Source organism: Zosterops lateralis (assembly GCF_965231275.1).
Source record: "Zosterops lateralis genome assembly, chromosome: 9".
NCBI lineage: Eukaryota > Metazoa > Chordata > Aves > Passeriformes > Zosteropidae > Zosterops > Zosterops lateralis.
Window position 1 is genome coordinate 2,122,789 of NC_139769.1, and position 15,820 is coordinate 2,138,608.

The following is a 15,820-nucleotide window of genomic DNA, read 5'->3' on the forward strand; positions in this document are numbered from 1 at the left end:
AAAAAATAAGGAAAATATATCAAAATACATTTTCAGTGTACTTTCTTTATGTACTAGTCACAAGTACCATCATTAGCAGGACCAAGTTCATTCTCTGGAGTTCTTTTCTGGCAATAATATCCCACACCAGGGGTGGGCACATCGTGACTTCCACGTGGAGATTCTGTCTTCCTTTACACAGGAAATATTTCAGCTGGCTGAAAAGCAACTGCCCACTAAAGTTACTAAAAGATTCATTACATGCATCCTTCTAAAGGATCCTGGCAGAAAAGCTGTCAGGCTCTGCTGCTCAGATTGACTGTCTTAATCAGCACTGCTGAATGACTGAGCCATAACCAGGAGCTTTAGGATCTTGTAGGATCTTTAAGACAGCAAAACAAGCAGAGATCAAAAATTATTTCCTTGCTGCACCTCTGTCATCTTCAGTGTAATCCCCAACATCTCTGGTGTCAGTAATTCCCAGGAAGAACAGAGCAACAAGCAGCAGGATAATATCAAGCCTTGATACCTTGATGAAATGAAAGCTAAATTAACACAATAATCCTTCAAGAACATAAGTGCCTTCTCAAGGAGCCTGACACCAGCTTATACAGACAAGAGCAGAAAAAAGCCTATAAAATTCACTTCAGTGGGATAATGCAACAAAAGCTGAAGGAAGTTGAGCCTCCTATCACCACACATCTATCCCTTGCAACATTTCAAATGATTTTACAGTGCTCCTGACAGATCTGTACATAGACACCTCTCAGCAAATTACACAGAATATACACACACCTAATCCCTCCTCGCAGTGCCGAGACAGAATTCTTCCCCTCAGGCCTCGTCAGTTATTACAATTAGTCCAGGTGAAGTTACCCTTGATAATCTCAGGAGATAATAACTGGCAGGAGGAATAGGATAACAGAACATCCGACAATTACAGGGTTTGGGTAGGGGATTTCTGTAGAGCTGACAACAAAATAAACAGCACCTCATTTATAGAGCTGTGCAGGAGCCTGAACTCTGATTTTCCCAGAGCAAAGGCAGTGCCAGCACTGCTGTCCCTGCTGTGACCCTGCTGGATGGGCTGTGATCAGCTTCACTCCTTTATTGACAGAGAGAACAAGCCCAGTTAAGACTTTGGTGCTGCATTCTGTCAAAACTTTCTGAAAAAGGAGATTGCTCTTAGAGCTACCGTTGGATTTTTGAAGTTGGATGTACCAGAGGTTCTCCACAATAAATACAAGGGACCAAAAAATTCACCCAGTGCTTCAGAGCTCCAAGCCCAGAGGCTTCAGAATGGCCTTGGATGAGAGAACTGAACAGGGCTGAGTCTTCTCTCTTGGATGAGAGAACTGAACAGGACTGAGTCTTCTCTCTTGGATGAGAGAACTGAACACATCCCATAAGTGACAACAGAGCAACTTTAAACGTTCAGATTCCCAAAAATCCTTGTAAAGGTGTCCAGCTCACAGGAGCCACTTCCACCACAAGACACTGTTACCCTACAAAGGCCTCATGGCAAGGAAAAGCTGTCAGTTTGCAGGTGGTCTCTCCTTTTTGTATAAATTCCCTGAAAATTCACTGTACCTCCCATCAACCACCTTTTTCTCTTTCCCTCAGCACCACCTCTAAACTTTTGAAATTTTCAAGGCAGATCAAAGAACTTCCCCAGAACCATTAGGACCTACAGAAATGTTGAAAGCAGAGCCACAAGAGTGATCAGTGTCAAATCTGTCTCCCCAGTGAAACCAGTTCAGGAAGGAAGGAATGGCCCAGTTCACTTCATGCCCAACCTGATCTGTCTCACCCTGAACAGCTCAACCAACAAAATATTGATATTGACAATTCCCTGGAGCTTTTCAGCCTGAAATGAGAGAGGTTGGTCACACAGCTCCTCATATCAGGAGCATTTTTTGCTGCTGGGAAAAGCAGGAGACCACAGATTTTAAGAGAAAATTGTCTTAAGTTCTGCACATAAAATACTCTCAAGTTTGTGAACACTTTATTGCTTCTCAGGGGTTGCTATTCAGAAATACTCATTAGGATTTTTTAAAAGATCAATCACAAACAGAGAATGCAAGAACATAAATCACATCCTACAGACAGGCTCTCAAAAGGAAAAGGGCAAATCAGATATCATCTCTCCCAATATAATACAAGAAAATCAGGTCAGTATTTTCTTTTAATCCCTGATGAAATATAATTTTGCTAATAAGATTCCCCTACAGTGAGAGGATGCCTTTACAGCTTCTTCCCTTGCCTGGGCCTCTTTTTGGAGGATTTATGTAGCAGAGGGGACTAAAAGGAGCAAAAACCCTTTAAGGGTTTTTACCAGGGTGTCCCAAGGCCTTCCTAAAGCTCATTGCTGTACTAAGAATTCAGTTTATACACAGATAAAATGTTTCTGTTCTTAATATACTGAAGAGCACCTTTTTTTTTTTCAACACAGAGCAACAAATCCTGCACAGAAAAAATAATGACAATGTCCAGCTTATGGGAATGACCCAAAACTCAGGAGAAAAGGGGCCTGGAGCTCCAATGGTGCTCCACTGCTGCATCCACTAGAATCCATTCTGTTATCCCACAGCAGGTTTCAATTATTTATCTCTTAATCAACTTCAGATTGACTTATTTAAAAGGATGCAATGTTAACAATAAATCTCATGGACAGTGTTAATTAAAAGCTAAATCCTGCCCCAAGCTGGATGCCCAAGGTCTATGAGAATGTTCACAGCCCATTTATTTACTGCAGCATTGTGTCAGTTCTTGAATTACAGTAAATTAAAAACACAGTGACAGAGCAATAGCTGAAATAAGCGAGGCTTGTTGCATCTCACTTCCAAAGGTTGCCAGACTTGGGCTCTGTCAGGCTGCCAAGAAAAGTGAATGTAAAAGTCAGGGGCCCTCAGTTCAGAGAGATCCTCTGGTGAGCATGAAGTGTTTCAGCCTCCTCAGAGATGCCAACAGGCAGAAGCAAAGGTCCACCACGAGCTCTTCCTTGGCCTCCTGAAAGCATTTAATGATGTAAATCCATCTTCCTGACAATCAGCTGGGAATTCAGTGACCTCTTGTCACTGTAGGTGAAACTCACTGAAAGCAGAGCTCAACGTGCTGCTCTCTCCACTCAGCACGTTCTGGAGAAAAAGAGATGTCTCCATCGTGCTCCAGATTTTCATTAAATTCACAGAGAGATAATGTGTTTTATAAAGAAAAATCCAAACATATGGAAGGAATAATTAACATACACAAGAAAGAATTCCAAATGAAAACGCACAGAACGCTTGTTACTTATACAGCACATCAAGTACTTCAGAGTAAACAAAACAATTATAAAGACACTTCCTTTCATTTGAAGCCAAGTTAATTTTGGAGAAGAGATGCTCACCCATGATAACTGACCCCTTACAGGAAAAACTGGGAGAGGCAAGAGCTGTTGTAAATCCAGTGCAGACTGCACAGGGCTCAGATATCCATTAACTCCATAAAGGTGTCACAGGTGAGATATTCCCTGTACAACGAGGATGGTCCCTCCCCATGAGGAGAAAGGTTGATAGAGGTTTTGCAAAGAGGAACTCACTTGGGGAAAACCAGCTCTAACCTTAGTTCTAACACTGATTTTTTTTTTTTATCATCTGACCAACCTTCTGTCCTCTAGAGACCTGTGTGTGTTCACAGTCACACTTATCTTTGAGGACAGAATGACTGAAACTGAATTCAGAGAGAGAACAAACCCCCTCTACACGTTAAATATTCCACAGGACTGGATGTCCACGTGGGAAGAGCTAAAGGCCCTCAAGAATTTTGAAATTAAGGCCACTGAGATCCCAATTTCTCCTTCTCCAGCACATGTTCTCACTCTGCAGGAGTAGCCATGGTGTTCTGTATGGACCAGCCTCACCATGGGCAGCCTCAGGCAGCTCATTACATTTATACTCTCCATCCTTTAAAGCTCAGCTTGGCATCTTCAGGGGGGATTGGGCCACCAGAGCAGCTTTGCAGAGGAGTGTTCACACTGTCACTGTGGAACATCCCACCAGAGCCAATCTCAAATTCCCAGCACAGGAAAAGTATCCCCTGCTCCATTCCCAGTCTCTGGAGAGAAAGTGCACATCCTTCCAGAGCCAGTCTTCAATTCCCAGGGCAGGAAAAGCATTCCCAGCTCTATTCCCAGTCTCTGAAGGGCTTCCAGAGCCAGTCTCCAGTTCCCAGGATAGGAAAAGCATTCCCAGCTCCATTCCCAGTCTCTGGAGGGAAAGTGCACATCCTTCCAGAGCCAGTCTCCAGTTCCCAGTACAGGAAAAGCATCCCCAGCTCCATTCCCAGTCTCTGGAGGGAATGTGTGAGGAGGTTACAAAGCTGTCAAGCGTTTTTCCCTCGCTTATCTCTGATCTCTCCATTTCCCATGGCCTGCTGCTGTGCTCTGGCTCCCAGCTCCACCACTCCAGCTCCTTCCTGGATGTGCCTGGAGCAGATGATGCTCAGGGCTGTGCAGACAGACAGACAGAGCATCTGGGAACGGGACAGGGAGACGCACCAGGGACAGCCCTGGGAGGGAAGGAGCAGAAGGTCACAGGAAGCCCTTGTGCTGTATCAGTTTCAGCATATGACCTGAGCAGCTTGAAAAAAAAGCTTTTAATGAAATCCAGGCTTCCCCCAGAGCCTGCAGGAACTTTTCTCAAGAACTCACCCAGTGATGAAACTTTCCCAGTGCATATTGGGATGGCAAAGGCCTGACTTAAAGCCAGTCCCATATATCTGTGAGTGAGTGAAAGCACATCTCTGCACAGCCCAGAGCATCAGCAGGGCTTGTAGAGACCATGGAACAACTGCACAAAGCTCCCAGCACTTCTGCCCCAGCTCTTTGGGACAGTGGCTGTCTGTACACACAGGGACTTGCCTTATTTGCTATTTTTTTTTTCAACTTTCCCTGACTCAAAAAGCAGACAGATTTTCTTTGCCTTCTACATTCCCAGGGAACAGTAAATAAGCCCAGGATTCCTGTCTTCAATGTGACATCATAGAATCAGAAATCCTGAGCAAGGGACACCCCAAAGGATCATCCAGTCCAGCTCCTGGCCCTGCAGAGACACCCCAGCAATCCCACCCTGTCCCTGAGAGTGTTATCCAAATGTTCCTGGAGCTCTGGCAGCCTTGGGGCTGTGACCATTCCCTGGGGAGCCTGGGCAGTGCCCAAATACCCTCTGGGGGAAAAGCCTTTTTCCTGATATCCAGCCCAAACCTCCCCTGACTCAACCTCAGCCATTTCCCAGAGTCAAAAGAGCAAAGAGACCAGAAAATCCCAGCAGGGCCAGGTGGGTTAAGCCAGGCCTGGACCAGCACCCCCAAACTGGCCCATTCCAGCCCACAGAGACACAACACCCAGCCCCCTCCAACACCAGTGATCCAGGACACGTCCTGCAAGACCATTTCTTGCTGTTCTTTACCCTCTGTGATCAACCAGACTCCAAAGGGGTTTGTTAGAACAGGACACCAAAGGGAACTGGGTGAAGCAACAGAGCAGCCTTGACCTGAGCTTTCTCCTGCTCCTGCCTTGGGTGTGAACTCCTCTTGTTGAGAATGACCAGAGAAAGGGCAGCTCTGTGCACACAGCCCTGGCCCCACAGCCCATTCATTTTACCCCTGTCAGTCCCTCCTCCATGGCAGAGCTGGGCTTTCTGCCCCTCTGCAGAACTTTGTCAGGATCCTGCCTGACAATCACCCTCCAAACCCGTGTCCATCCCAGAACACCAACCATGGCACTGCTCCCACGAGCCAGCAGGAACTTCCCTTCATCCACTGCCCTGCAGATTGACTTGGAAACAGTGGCACTCCCGAGTCCCCAGTGCAGGAGGAGATCCTGGAAAGCAATCCTCCTCACTCCGGGATGCTGGCATGGAAACAGGCTGAGGAGCCTGGCTTATTGCTTTCCTCACTCAAGGGTTCCTTTCTCCAGCTACTTCTTTTCCCCAAACGAGCTGCCTGACTTTGGCAGAGCACCGTTTTCAATATCGCCTTGCATTAGAGTCCAAATATAGGCAAGTTTCTTTTATTTTACATTCTATTCCCTGGGAGACTCCAAAGAACTTTACTATTAAATAATGGTAATACTTAGAGCTTTATCATTACATCACACACTAGTGATGCATATATTCAAGCTGAAACTATTCAGTTTTTCCACCTTGGTAAACTTCACAACCTCTCCTGACTATCCTGTCATTCACAGCCCAATTAAATGACATTAAACATGTCCAAGCCTCTCTCATGACACACTCCTGGCAAGGACAGCAGTGACTCTGCTTGTAAATAGACAAAAAAAAAAAAAATTGTGACTTCCTCTGCAACACCTGACCAAATGAAACTTTACACCAAATGTAGAATTTCAGGAATTTTAAAACACTTCATCAGAAAGGATGCAAAACTGCAATCACCACCCCCACAGAAGCATCCTTCAGCTAACACCAGAATTTTGTTGTTATTTACAAAGAATCACTGACAACAGCCCTCATTTATTCATCTCACTGCTGGTCCATTCATAAACGTGCAGATTCATTGACTTTCAATATCTCCTCGATTACAATGAAAAAGAAACAAGAAAAGCCCTCCAAAGTCACTTCATTATTCAGCTGTTTGGGGCTGCCCCAGCCCCAAACCACCCAGAATTTCTTTGAGCTCAGCTTTAGGGAGTTGATTTCAAAACACAGCGCGGGGTTTGCTAATTTTTAAAAGCAGAAAACAGCAAAATAACTGGATTTGCGACTCGTTTAAGCGTTTTGATAGGGAGGAGTGTGTGCAAAGGCAGGCTGGGTGATCACTATCACACCTCCAGCTCTGGGTGTGAGACTTTCCAGCTGTGCCAGGGAATGATTTCCCCTGGGATGAAGCAGCAGCATCCCTGAGATGCCCAGGGCAAGGGGAGATCACAGCACAAAACACCTCAAAAAGTGCTTCTTGAGACACAACACTTCACACAACAACCCTGCCAACATCCAATTTACAGCTGAGGAGTTTGCTGATTTTTGGTTTTGATTTTTTTTTTCAGGGGAAGGAAAGGTTTACACTTTTTCTTTTGTCTGACTTAACTTTCTACATGTTTCCGGCTCGCAAAGACAATCGCTGTGCCTAAAGCAGCTGCATTTAGTTAGAGATTCTTTTTTAAAAGAGTTTTCAGCTCTGAGGTGCTCTTTGGAGTCCCAGCAGACTGCAGGATTTCTACATCTGTTTCCAAAGAGCGGGATCCAGTGTCACACCTCAGGGAAACTCTTTTTTTCCCCCTCTCTTTGCCTACTTAAATCCATCCACACAAGCTTTAAAATACTCCCCTGCCTAACTCTCATTTGAAACACTTTAAATCCCTGCGAGGACGTAATTAACACAGCAGTTTCAGCAGAAGTTAATTATAGAAACAAAGAAACGATGTCCCGAAGATAATTCGCTGCTACTTCAAGCCACTTTTGTCAAGAAATACAAGGCTACAACCTCAAACAGTGACATCTTACCCTCACCCTCTTAGAGGCTTAAGGCAACAAAAGCATTTTGTTTGTTTTTAAACTCATTCTTGGATTGTGGCTGAAGCAGCAGCCTGTGACCCAGGGATGAAACAATTAACCACAGGGACTAATCAAGAGCTGGGGAACTTTATCTCACAACTTTCAAGGGAATCAGCAGCACCCCTACAATCTAAAACACAATCTTAGAGATCTGTGGGTTTGCTCCACGCTTTTAAAATGTTCTTCTATCATTCACACTTCTCCTACTGTGACTCCTCACAAAGTTCCGTGGTCTGGAAGAACAATAATCGAGCTGAGCTGGGAATATCCAGAGCCACACACTGCAAAAAAAAAAAATTAAATATATCCAAGCTGGAGAGTTGCTGTTCCTTAAATTGACATTAACTTTGTGCTTTTATTTGGAACACTCGGGAAGAGCACAAGTTAAAGGCAGTGAATGTGCAAAGCTTTTGGGGTTGTTTTGCTCCCTGCAAGGAAAGGTCATGGACAAAAAGGCAGCAGCAGGAGACAGTGGTCCACATTCTCTGTCTGAAAATGGCAGGGTTAAAGGGGAGGGAATGAAGAGTCTGTCTGGGCTGGGTTTCTGATAGAGCAAATTCTATTTACCCAACCACTACAGTCACCTTAAAGATATTTGTAAAACTTTTTTAGAACAGGATTTTTCTTTGTTTGGTTGTTTTTATTGGTGTTGGATATTCAGGTTCCCCCATTCTTCCACAAAACCTAGTTTGGAGGAAAACCTAATATGTGGTTGGATATTGACAGATGTCTATCTATAAAAAATAAATAAATCACTAGAACTGTCCATGAATCCACACTGTAAGCATTTACCAAAGGTATTATTTAAAATACAGGAAATATTTCACTGTGGAAAGTAACTGTGCACAATCACAGATCACAGTCCAGGCTGGAACATCACCTGGTCCAGCCTTTTGTGGGAAAGGGAGCGTGGCTGACATTATCCAGCCTCATCCTGGAAACCTCCAGTCACTGGGATCCCACCACATCCCTGGGGCAGTAATTCCACTGAATTATTGTTCTCACTATAAAAAAAAAACAAACTTTCTTCTACTGAGCTGAAACCCTTCTTGGTGCAACTTGTACTAATGGCCTGTAGTGTAATGACTACATTAATATATAATGACTAATAATATTAATATATTCACATACAGATGAATCCATGCTCTGATAGGTACTTCCCAGCAAAATGCACAGGAAATAAGAAATGGTCGGTTTCAGATGATGTGATCACTTGCTTTATGTTAATGAGGTTTTATTTTTCCCTCCCAGGCTCTTTGAAACATGCAAAAACCCTCAGTATCACCCTAAAGCTTTGAAATTATCCGAAAAAGCAGGGGTGAAACAGCCCTTTTTTGCCCCTTTAAAAAACACAGCTATTTGCTAAGCATACACAGCATTCCCTTGAGACATTAGAAAAGAACTTCTGAACATTTTCCCATTGAGATGTCACAAAGAATTCCGAGCCCAAGCCAGAACTGATCCAACCACTGAATGATGATGGGGCCTGGGGAATTCATTCCAACAGATCCCCAGGAACAGCATCCTCAGGGACACCGGCAGAGACCCAGGCACAGGGATGTGACAACAGAATTACATCTGTCACCTACAAGCAAATTTTTTTAAAGGCAGTTATCCCACGGTATTGGTTAAAATTTGGCCTTTTTTCATCGACTTTCTCTCTTCAGCGTTCACTTTTTTTTTTTTTTTTTTTTTTTTACTTCTTATGTTAATGTTATAAATTAAAATATTAATAAATAAATTATAAAGCATTGGATCAATCAGCCGTTGTCAGAGCGGGCTGTGGCTGAACACTGAACACCCACCACAGAACCCTTTGGAGCAGCCGGGGCTCATGTAAAACATCCAACTCCCAGCCAAATCCTCCTGAAGGGATCAGTCCTTGCCCAATTCCAGCCATCCCACCTCCAAGGTCTCTTTATGCCCGGTCTCAGCGATGTTTCACCCATAAATCCCCCGCAAAAAAAGGCTGGAATCAGAACCCTGATAAACCAGAGGGACCGCGGGATAAAAACCACCCGCTGGGAGCAAAACTGAGGCGCTTGGAAAGAAATAAACAAGATAAATAAACAAACAAACATTTTTGAGGGGTATAAGGGGGGGGTGAGACGGCAAAACACGCTGAGAGCCGGATCTGAGGGGAAAATCCCGATATAAAACACCTCGAGCACTATCAATCACTGAAGACTGAGCGGAACCGCCTGCCAAGGGTTACACCAAAAACACTCACTGCCCCCAACACTTAGAAAAAAAAATTTTTTTTTTTAACGAAGCAATTAAACACATAGCGAGCATAAAACCCGGTTAAGGCGAGTCTCCCCGGCCGCTCTCACTCTCGCCGTGCCCCCCTTACCTTGCGTGGCGTCCCCGGGCTCGGCGCGGCCGCCCGCCCGCAGCAGCAGCAGCAGCGGCAGCAGCAGCGGGAGCCTCCGGTCCGCGCCGCCCGGCTGCCGCATTCCTGAGCCGGCGCTGCTCCCGCATCCACCGCGGGGCCGCCGCTGCTCCGTCCCGCGCTGTGCCGGGCGGGCGGGCGGGCGGGGAAGGGAAGGGAAGGGAAGGCGGGGAAGGAGCGCGGGGCTGTACGGCCGCCCTCAGCCCGGAGCCAGGAGAGCCCCGAGCCCGGCCCGCTGTCAGCGCTGCCCGGGCCCGCAGCGCCCCCGCGCGGCCGCGCCCGCCGCCACAGCGCCGCCATTTTGTCCCCCGCGCGCCCTCAGAGCCGGCCCGGGCGGGACTGGAGCGGCGCTGAGGGGACAGCGATGAGGGGGGATGGCGTCTCTTCCTCAGGGTCGGTTCCTGAGGGGGAGCGCTTCTCTTCCCCAGTGTCAGTCCCTACAGGGGGGATTTGCCTTCTCTTCCCGAGGGTCAATCCCTGTGGGGGGAATCGCCTTCTCTTCCTCAGGGTCGGTTCCTGAGGGGGATCGCATCCCTTCCCCAGGGTCAGTCCCTACGGAGGATTCGCCTTCTCTTCTCGAGGGTCAGTCCCTGTAGGGGAATTGCATCCCTTCCCCAGGGTCGGTCCCTGTGGGGGGATTTGCCTTCTCTTCCAAGGGTCAGTTCCTAGAGGGAGAATCGCCTTCCCTTCCCCAGGCTCAGTCCCTGCGGGAGATCGCTTCTCTTCTCCAGAGTCAGTCCCTGCGGGGGATTCGCCTTCCCTTCCCGAGGGTCGGTCCCTGCTTTCCACAGACTCGCCCTGCTCGGTTATCGAGTCCAGCCCGTGAGCGGACACGGAGTCACAGAATGGAGTTGGAAGGGAGCACTGCGGGTGATGTGGTCCAGCCTTCCCTTCTCCCTTCTCCCTTCTCTCCCTTCTCCAACAGCCCAGAGCACACAGCATAGGATTGTGTCCAGAGGGTTCTGGAGTATCTCTGGTGAGGGAGACTCCACACGCTCCTCTGGACAATCCGTTCCTGTGCGTGCTCATCCCCACTGGAAAGGTTTCAGTCCCTTCCCCAGGGTCTGCCCCACATCCAGTCTGGGATCACTGCACTTGGAGAGGGAACACTTTTCACAGAATCACAGAAGTTTTGAGGTTGGAAAAGACCCCCAAGACCTTCAAGTCCAGCCTTTGATCGACCCCCACCTTGTCAATCAGCCCAGACCCCAAATTATGCTTTTCCCTCTCTCTGGTGATTGGAAAGCGAGATTTTGGGCAGGAGGGTTGGAGTTCCCTCCTGCCAATGGTGGATAACACTTTTGCTGGAGTTGTTGGACACTGCCAAAGCTGGGTGAAGCTCCTAGGAGTGATAACTACTTTCCATCCAGGAGAACGATCACATTCCTGGGATGCTTAGATTAGGTTTAGGATTTCAAAAGTCAGCAACTGTTTAATAAAAAGCTCATAAGCAGAGTGGAAACAAGGACAAGATTAAAGGAATTTCCTCCTCACTTCCTGCTAGATCAGATCCCTTAGGCTTTTCTTCTGCCATATGAATCTTGTATTTCTTGTCAGACACTAATAGAGTTTCAAGAGGAGGAAGAAACCCAGATAAACATCTGGCAGCGTGTTGGGGAAGGAGTTTGAGGTCTGGAACCTCCTTCTCCTGACACATACAGACATGCACATGTAGCTCCTCTCACCAGCCAGGAAAAGGACAAGAGATTATCCAGTTCCTCGGCAAAACTGACCAATAAACAAAAGTGGATGGAATGAGCCAAGCTTGATGTGGTTTAGGATCTGATGTGACACATGAAGGGCTGTCAGCTGCTGGCACCTGAGTGCTCCAGTTTCTGCCTTTAGGTCCTTGAAGCACCATCCCCAATCCAGGTGAACAGGCCCAGCTCCAGCAGGATTGTCAGGAGAGTTCATGGTGGTGAGGCAGGTCTGAGATCAGGCTGAGAATCATCAACAGCTCAGGGGCCGTTCCTCAGGAGCCACTCCAGCAACATGGGACATTCTGGCACTGGGACATGGGGCAGTGACTGCCAGCAGGGATGGAGGGATGGGACAGGAGTGAGGCAAAGCAGGGAATGGGACAGGTCTGAGGTGAAGCAGGGAATGGGACAGGAGTGAGGTGAAGGAGGGAATGGGACAGGTCTGAGGGCAAGCAGGGAAGTCAATCCGTGCCTCAGCAGGCTCCATAGCCCGGCACAGGGGTGCTGCAAGGACAGACTCTGAGGGGCCAGGGCTGAGCTCACAGAGAGCCCCAGGCAGGTTGGGTTGGGACTCATTAAGAGCCATGAGTGCCCTCAGGGGCTGGACTCTTCTCCTGGAGACAGGGAATACCGGGAATACCGGAGCTGTGCCAGCGGGAAGGTCAGGCTGTGCAGCTGGGATTGCTCCAGCCCGGGCTTGCCTGCCCTGACCCTCTGAAGTGCCATTCCAGGTTACTTCTGACTGATCTAACAGCGAGCTGCCCGCAAGAAAACACCTCCTGTGCTTCCTTGTGTTCCCCCAGGCAATTCCATCCAATGAACCCTCTGGTGAGAAGGAATGGGAGCGATGTTCCCCCTGGATGAGCAGCTGGGGCCGATTCCCCACAGCTGCCAGAGTGTTGGATCCAGCAAAGGTGAGGGGAGCCCTTCTGCAGGGTCTCCACTGAACCTCTGCTCTTGGCAGCAGCTGCTGCTGCACCTCTTCAGCTGCAACACAAAAGGCTTTCCTTCATCTCTCTGAAGTGAGATGTCCATGAGATCCAGATTCCTCTGAGCTGGGCACATGGATAACCCACTAAAGATACAAAAAAAGTCCGTGGCAGATGCAGAAACTAAATGCAGATCCTCCAAGTTCTCATTTAGCTTCGAAGTTTTAGCTCCACGCAGCGTGAGAGGATAAATCATTTATAATTAAAAAACAAACCACTTATTTTTAGCTGCAAATCTACCAAAGTGCATGCAATTAGCAGATATAAATCACTTCCTGGCTCGCAGGCTGCTCAGCACAGCACATAAATGAAAGTTAAAACATACGTTTGGGGAATACGTGGTACATCTGCTCTCAATCTGCAGCATTTGGAAATCAATACAAATATTCTCCCTGCTTCAACATGCTGCAGTCTGTCATCCCACAGTGGAAGGGCTAAAAATATATTAAACAAAGGAACTGGAGTGGTCACAGCCCTGAAGACCCCAAAATGGATAGCAGGGAGTATCCACAGTGATCTGATGGCAAAGAGAATTCCGGGTAGGGATAAGTTCTGGCTTGGGAGGACAAACTGGAGTTTCTCCTCCGTGGTCTCAGGATATTTGGGAGATGAAGTGCACACATAAAGCTTCAGGAGGTGACTCTGGGGAGAAGAACCAACCATTTGATACATGGCCACATATTTTAAAACAACGACGGGCTTGTAGTCAATATCTTTGTGGAATTAGGTCCCGCAGGGAAAATGTATTATCCACAAAACTTTTTATTCTTCTTCTTTTTTTCTTTTTTTTTAATGAAAAGATAGCAAAGAAGCTGTCTGGGAATGATTTGTAAGTACAATAAACCTCACAAGAGGATGATAAGCAAAGCATTGTAAGAGAATCGTGTCAGAAGTACAGCAAAATAAAAGAGAAACATTACACATTTGTAGTTACTGACAATGTGTGTTCTTAAGTATCATGTCACATTAGAAAAGAATCCTTGTTTTCCTTTCCAGCTTTCACTAATATTCCTATTAATCTATACCAGATTTTTTGATTCCATCATTTGAGGCCACATCAATCATCCTTTGCCCCCTTGAAATTCAACTGGAATTACACCAGTGTGTTCAGACTTCCAGAGTGGAAACTGGAAGTGAGGGTAGAACTCCTCTGGAAAGACCCAGTGTAAACCTGATTTCACCATGGATTTTTAAATTATAAGGTGGAAAACAACAATTGCTGTTACATTTAAAGGTGGAAGATTTAGATAAAACTTACACTGAGTTCTTTAGGAAAGGAAAGGAATTCTGTCTAACTCAGGTGAGAACATTGTCCACTTGGTGCCAGCTTTATTTTCCAGGTGGAGTTTCAGGAGCAAGTACAACATAAATAACGTGTTTCTTTAAAAGAGACAGGAGACAATAAATCATTTTATCCTGAAGGCAGCAGGTCAGGAGGTGCATTTGTGCCAGTCTTTGCAACAGCTCTGTCTCCTCAGGTGGGATTTTTCCTTTCCTTTGAGAGGAAAACAGAGGCTCAGCAGCCCAAGGGAACACGACAGGGAGCACTGTGGGGACAGGGGACACTGTGGGGACAGGGGACACTGTGGGGACAGGGGACACTGTGGGGACAGGGACATTGTGGGGACAGGGGACACTGTGGGGACAGGGACATTGTGGGGACAGGGAACACTGAGGGGACAGGGACAGGGGTGGCCCTGGGGAATGGCACAGGGAGCATCAGGAGCTGCAGGCCAGCCTTGCTCATATAATTTCATTCAGTCTGTGCTCTGGGAGCACTTTGAAAATTGGCAGAAAACTACGGAAAAGATGAAAGGGAAAAGCCTTGAAATAGACCACAATTCTTTCATGTGTGGATTACACTGGAATTTTATATATATAAATAAATATACATATATTTATACCTCAGGAGGACTCTGTTCTTTACATCCCTGAATTCCATAGGGATCTCTCACACATAATGTCACCCTTCTGGTAAAGGGAGGGTGACAATGGGACACAAACACCAGCAACTATTTAATAACATATGCAAATATTGGCACACTTATTACACATTAGTTTTGTGGTTGTTGTGACTTTATTTTTTGAACTGGCACCCCAGCCTTTCATGACAGTTGACATCCATTGTGAATTGTTCATTGAAGGTGCAGTCAGTGGGAGAAGTTTGTGACAGCAACAATTCCAAACCCTCACCCAAGCTGGGCATTCACACTTCAGGTGCTGAGCTTTGTAATTATCCTTAAAGGAAACTACAATTATTTTATGTCTTTATCATTAGCTCCAGAAGGGAGCCTGGAAAAGAAGGACATGGATTTGCAGCTCGGTTTGGACAGGACCAGGTTGTCCTTTTGCAAAACATCTCAGGTAATTTCAGGTGAAATTGCTCCGTAACTTACAAGTTCCTCATGCAGAGTTTGTTTCCTTCTTCCAAAAGGAATCAGCCAACCCAGTCCTCAAAAAATCTGATTCAGAGAGAAGGTTTTTAAGGCAATAGTTTGGAGAACTGAACCAATCCCTTCCCACCACTTCCCAGCCCTTCCTGCCAGGAAGGACCACGGCATCTTTAGGATGAACAAGGAGATTTCATCACCTTCCTAAACATTCTCATCTTTGTGGCCAGGCACGAGGCAGTAAAACAATCATAAGAGGAAGGAGAACATCACAATTTCTGCAGGAGAAAAGGAGATTCCGGGGCTGGTGGTTTGACAGGTTAATAAGAAGGCCCCAATCAGCCTTTACAATTTATTTACTTGCCAGTCTACACAGGGATTTGGCATCTTAAACAGGTTTTTGTTCCAACAACATTTCAATTCACCTTTAAGGCCTCCAATTAAGACAAACACTGGGGATCCACAGGTGGAATTTGCATGGAAGTCAGAGGGAAATTGGCAAAGCCCTGATAGCAGGATTTAGCTATCAGCTTTATAGACTTGTACTGTCCTATCTAACATCTCGTATTTTCCACTCGTTTTGCATGTAAAACTTTTATTGCTATCAGCAGGAGTTTAGGGCAGCACTAACCCAGAGATGTGCCCCAACATGAGCTGAGGTGCCCCCGTTCATTTGGAACAATTTGGCTGCTCTAAATCTTCCTGGCCAATGTTTGGTTTAGTTCCCCCATAAACCTCTGTCTGCTGGATTTATATATTTTGGCTCCTTTTATTTTGACTCTGGTGGCTGAATTTGCCATGGATTGGAGTGACTGCAGTC

At 46.5% G+C, this 15,820-nt stretch overlaps 1 protein-coding gene across 1 annotated transcript in view; it reads right to left on the reverse strand.

Annotated features, from left to right (window-relative positions):
- ROR1 (receptor tyrosine kinase like orphan receptor 1) overlaps nucleotides 1-9,918 on the reverse strand; it is a 154,817-nt gene extending 144,899 nt beyond the window's left edge. The window contains exon 1 of the mRNA XM_083867968.1: nucleotides 9,883-9,918. The gene's annotated coding sequence lies outside the window, so the exon portion shown is untranslated. The remainder of the gene's footprint in view (nucleotides 1-9,882) is intronic.
- Between the last annotated feature and the right edge of the window lie 5,902 nt (nucleotides 9,919-15,820).